Genomic DNA, 5,828 nt, shown 5'->3' on the forward strand with positions numbered 1-5,828 from the left:
CTCGTTTGAACTCATGAAATCTTATGACTTCCTCTTTACTCCCCACACTTTCATTTCTTTATATAGATTCAACTCGTTTCCTTTATCTCCATGGCTTTCCTCCAGATCCTAGCTTCCAATCCACTTTACCAAATATAGATATTTGCACTCTTCCTGCCATTTCCCGTCACGAGGGGCAGCTTCAGAGAGAACACGGGCCCTGAGGATGCTCACAGCCCTCTTCTGAGCGCCCAACTCTTGAGAGTCAAAATGAAGTTCCTGACATTCCTCTTTGAGTCATTTGGTGACCGTTACACAGCTCAGGTCATTTTAAAGCACCTAGAGCCCTAGTCGCAAGCCCTTACCTTCGCAATCTGGCTGAAATTTAAGCACAGGATCAAGCAGTCTCGGAACCAGAGCAGCCGGTAGGGTGGCAAAGAAAGGAGCCCAGTGAATGGCATGAATCACAACATTTTAAATAACTGAATAAAATGTTTAATTTTCAGAAAGTGAATGCTTCAACTTGATAATCCAGTAGCCAAATACTGTGCTAAAGTTTAGGGGCATGAACTGAAAAGTCTCTGCCTCATGTCAAGCTACGTGACTCCTCCTCACAAAAGGACAGGATCCCTCTTTTCTACTTTCCCTAATGACTAGCGTGGACTCCCGCTATATTGAGGAGTTAGCCCTGATTCCTCTTTATTTATACCTCCCCTGCTCCAATCCATCAACTTAAAAACTTCTTTCTCTGGCTTACAGATCCCAGCAAGTCCTGGCCCTGGCTCCTGCCCTGGCTCCTTCTTCCCCTATTACCACACCATCTACCCACCCTAGCCTGTTTGTTGCCCTGTGGCCATCTCAGGTCATTTTGTTTCCTGCCTTGGGACCTTTCTCACTAGCTCTTTCCCCTGTTCAAAATGCTCTCTCCCTTGATCTTTTCATGGCTCAATCATTCTTTTCAGTAGAAGCCTTCCTGAACCGTCCAATCTCAAGTAACTGTCCAGCCATCCTATCACATCGCCTTAATGGAATTTTCTGCATTGTACTAATTGCAGTCATAAGACTTTAAATTGGGAACCCTCACTTACGTTTTAGCTGAGTTCACAAAACAAGAGGTGAAAAACTTCAGTATCCTAAAGGGAGGTGTCAGACTCCCTGTAAAGGATTTTTCAAGGAGTTCGACAAGTTGGTTTTGCAACTCTTTGGTTAACCACTAATCTACAGTCTACAAAATGGGTTGGTAGAGTCAAAAGATTTATTGGAGATTACGAATTAACTTTTCAGAGTGAATGGACAATGTGCTATGAGCTGACCCCCTCAATTTATACACTAAAGAGTAGGGGTGGAGGTGCCTGATGCAGAGACTTTGGTAAGACTACTCAGTGATCTTGACCTATGCCCTTCAAATCATGAAACACAGCCTCACACCCAGAAATGTCTAAAAGTAAAAGACTAGCTGCTCTGACAGACAAGCAGGAAGAAGAGGCCGAGTCTGTGAGTTGAGAATGGTCTGAACTCCCAGAATCTATTATGACAGAGGACATATGAGTGCTTCCTCTTGGCCAGATGATGGTGATAGGAGGAAAGCCCCAACCTGGAGCCCGTTTAAGTCTTACCAAGAGGGTTACGTATAGGAGAAATGTGATTTTTATTTTATTATTAAACCACAATGATTTTGTTGCCAAAAGTTTGACATCACATCAACCTTTAGAAATTAAACTCCATCTTTAATAACAATGGTTCAACCTTAAAAATAGTTCCAGTTATTTCCATGTAAATAGCGGGGACTTCCCCTAAACCCGTGTGTCATCAACTTAGTCAAGAAATAGTTGTTGAGGGGATCCCTGGGTGGCTCAGTGGTTTAGAGCCTGTCTTCAGGCCAGGGCGTGATCCTGGAGACCCAGGATCAAGTCCTACATTGGGCTCCCTGCATGGAGCCTGCTTCTCCCTCTGCCTGTGTCTCTGCCTCTCTCTCTGTCTTTCGTGAATAAATAAATAAAATCTTAAAAAAAAAAAAAAGAAAGAAAGAAATAGTTGTTAAGTCATGTCTAAAGATACCAGTTCAAAAAAAAAAAATAAAAAAAAAAAAAAAATAAAGATACCAGTTCATGTTCAACTCCTGAGGCCAGAGCTTAGAACAACCCAAAGTTCCTGCTTTTGCCCAAACAAAGCTCTTTTTTGACAGTGAGATAGCTTCTGTGGTAATAATTAGGACACTTGATGGTACAACTCTCCAGACTTTCCTGATAATGACTCACCTAGGTGGCTTACTAAAAATATGGATTCCTGAGCTTGTCTCCTGGAACTGCTGGTTGATGACATCTGGGATGAGTCCTAAAATCCATTATTTTACACATGGTCCAGGTTTGTCTTATCAGGCAACTATAGGGAGCATTTGATAGAGAATCCCAGGGTAGGGGTGGTCTGGAAAAGCGTACTGAGGGGCAGGGGGTGTTAGAATTGAGGCCCAGATGAAGAGAAAGTATGGGGAAGGCGGAATCGAAGCAGAGGGAACAGCAAAGGCAAAGACCCCGAGCACACGATGAAGTTGCTGCTTTTCAGGAGCCGAGCAAGCCAATAAAATCACAGTTTAACCAGTTAGAAAAAACTTGACCAAATGAGGATGGACAGGAAGGCAGGAGCTGTGCCAAGGAGTTTGAAAGTTTTCTAGACTCAGGGGGCGGCCGTGGATAATTTTAAGTAGAGGAATGACAATCTGATAAACATTTCAAAAAGATGTATTCAAAAACACTCTTCATCAAAATGAGACTTGAGAATGTGCTTCAAAATCACTTGGAATGATTTCTTTAAAACGCAGTTTCCCAGTCTATATCCCAGATCTTTGAAACTAAGGCCCAGACATCTCTAGGTCTAACAAGCATGCCAGGCCTGAATAATGCAGCCTCCTACCAGAACCGCCTTGAGGACCTGATTGCTCTTTAATAATACAATGGCTACTGTTGAAGTAATGGGACTATTACTTAATTCCTGAGGATCTTGTGATATGTTTTTAGTAAGTATATAAGTGAATAACCAAATCTTTGATATTTAAAATGTAACCAGGAGTGCCTGGGTGGCTCAGCGGGTTAAGCATCTGCCTTTGGCTCAGGTCATGATCTCAGGGTCCTGAGATCGAGCCCTGTGTCAGGCACCCTGTTCCGTGGGGAGTCTGCTTCTCCCTCTGCCTCTGCTCCTCCACCTTCCCCCTCTGCTCATGCTCTCTCTCTCTCTTCCTCTCAAATAAATAAAACCTTTAAAAATTAACTAATTAATTAAAGCTGTAACTGGCTTTTTAAAAAAATCAGGTATTTTATAAACTAATTAGTATAATATGTAAGATTACTAGCAGTTCTTACGTATTTCAAATAGTCCCTAAATAAAAAAACTTTAGGTCAGAGTTTTGATCATTTTCATTAATATATGAATATAGTTATCTGGTTTCTCTAATTTACCTAGATCTGGTTAGAAAACTATCATCACAGAGGATTATTGATGAGTAGATGATTGTGACAAATTATGAAAGGTAACAAAATGACAACCATGTTTGAACAGTTTTTCATTGCTTAATATTCGGAGTTTGGTCACATGTATCACATCTATAATAGTTGAGGGAAGAAAGATATAAATCAAGGCAAAACCTCAAAGTTGGACTATCAGTGATTTTTCTTCTAAAATTTACCTCGTATACATAGACACGGAGAGTTGTTGCATTTATAGATAGTATAGAAAGCTTATCGTGATTGCAAATGCCCCTTTTTGCCTTAGGATCAAAGGAAATTCTATGAAATAGCAATCTTCAAAACTTTGAAGAAAATACAAATAATCAAACATATAATAAGATATGCTCTGGGCTGTAAAAAGGACAATGCAAATAAGAATGATGGAGGAGAAGCAGTATAATTTATAACTAAAAACTAGTAAAACTTTTTATAATTCTTGGGAATAGCACAGACTATTGGTTCATAACAAATATTTCCAGTGTAAATATACATCATTTTCACAGGTAATATGCAAAACATTAAATGTCACTAGATCACTTACGAGCCCGCTCCAGGCTGGGCAAATATTACATCTTACTTTATATTCAGAGATTAACACACAGTGCACCTTCAATAAATGTTTCATGACTGACTGAATGGTTGTCACAGTTGATATATATCATGAAGTCAGTGTGACCAAGTTCATGTTCATTCAGCCCAACATACCTGCTTTCTTGGCACCAGAGACACTATTTCTTTACTTCTAACTGGAAACCTTTTTCCAGAGTCCTTTTTCCATCACCTAATTTACTCACCAGTCACAAAAGGAACTGGGCAAGAAAAACGCATCTGTGACAACTTTCCAACAAATATAAATAGTGTTATATGCCAATACCAGGATAAATATTTAAGCATATATATGTCTATCCAGATCGAGATTGATCGATACACACACACACACACACACGCATATATATACATACACGTTATGCCATATGTGGATCTGTGTACATGTCTATAAATTGAGAAGATATGAATCAATATTTGATCATTATACATAATGAACATTATTATATAATAACCTGTTATGATTTCAAAAGGGAACAAGTTAAGGCCCATTATCATAGGCCTGATACACATTTACCGGATTTTGAATGTGTGTTCCAAAGAGAATGCACTGAAGAGCTAAATATATTTAAAGCTAATAAAAATATAAAGGTTTTTTTTCCAAAAAAATTACATTGAAGCTCTTTACACAACCACTTTATTCCACTTTCTGCCAAAGCTTATGTGCTTCCAAGGGAGTACAGTAATTTGTGCATTTTCTATTTTTAAATCATTCATTGTTCTAGTTAAATATTATGAGTGTATGCCAATTCCTGAAAGAGTCATGCAGAGATAGTAGGTGCAATTGTGTTGTACTCAAAATAAATTCACGGTTAAAGCAAATATTTAACAACTGTCAAATACTGGATTGCATGTAGAAAAACTAATCCTGTATAGCTCTGGTAAATTAAAACTTCAAACCAAACCTTCCTTCTGTGCTTTATAATTAGAAAACCAAATGAGGAACTTTTCTGAGCAGCCTGGTTTAAGAAACCCACCTGTTTTCTCTTTTGAAAAAAGAAAAAAAAAAAACCACTACATTTCTGAAGTTAAAATGTTTAAGTAAAGGATTTAATTGACCCAGAAAGCTGGAATTGAATTGTACAGTAAAGAATGACCCTCTCAAGTTTAAATATTACCATGTATATTTGTGACATAATGTAATTTGATAAATGGCTTATGAGGCATTAATTAGAAATTATGTGCTCCAAAAAAGAATCACGCTCAGGTTATTCAAGGAAGACATCACCTGAGGAATGGCAGCCATCCCATGGAGAATCCTGTAAACCTCATGTCGCATGACCTTTATATTTTCTCCACATCAGCCACCCTGGCTTCACCCGGGACCTTGTCAGCTTTCAGAAGAGCTGCACTGAAATATTAAACTTGGGCAGTGAGTGCTCTGATCACCAGCCCCACCCAATTAACCCCCTGCCCCCCACATCTGTTTTTGGTCTTTCAGGGACGTTTAGTCTCTTGACTCCTCTCTTTTCTATCACCACCTTCACTATCTGTACAAATTCCATGCTTCATCATTTCAAATACTTGTTTCTTAATTCCTCAGCCCTCTTCTCCTATTGTCCTCCAGTCTGAGTACTTAGAAAAATCCCACACCATGCCGATTCTAATCCTTCACCTTTTCTGAAAGAATACCCATGTTACCCTGTGCCTCTGGAGGAACTTCATATGTACTTGCGGGTTGGCATCAACCTAAATGCATGATTTTCAGACTCAACTGTTCTCAGAGAATTCTGACAAGCCCTC

Source organism: Canis lupus, chromosome 36 (assembly GCF_011100685.1).
Source record: "Canis lupus familiaris isolate Mischka breed German Shepherd chromosome 36, alternate assembly UU_Cfam_GSD_1.0, whole genome shotgun sequence".
Lineage (NCBI taxonomy): Eukaryota > Metazoa > Chordata > Mammalia > Carnivora > Canidae > Canis > Canis lupus.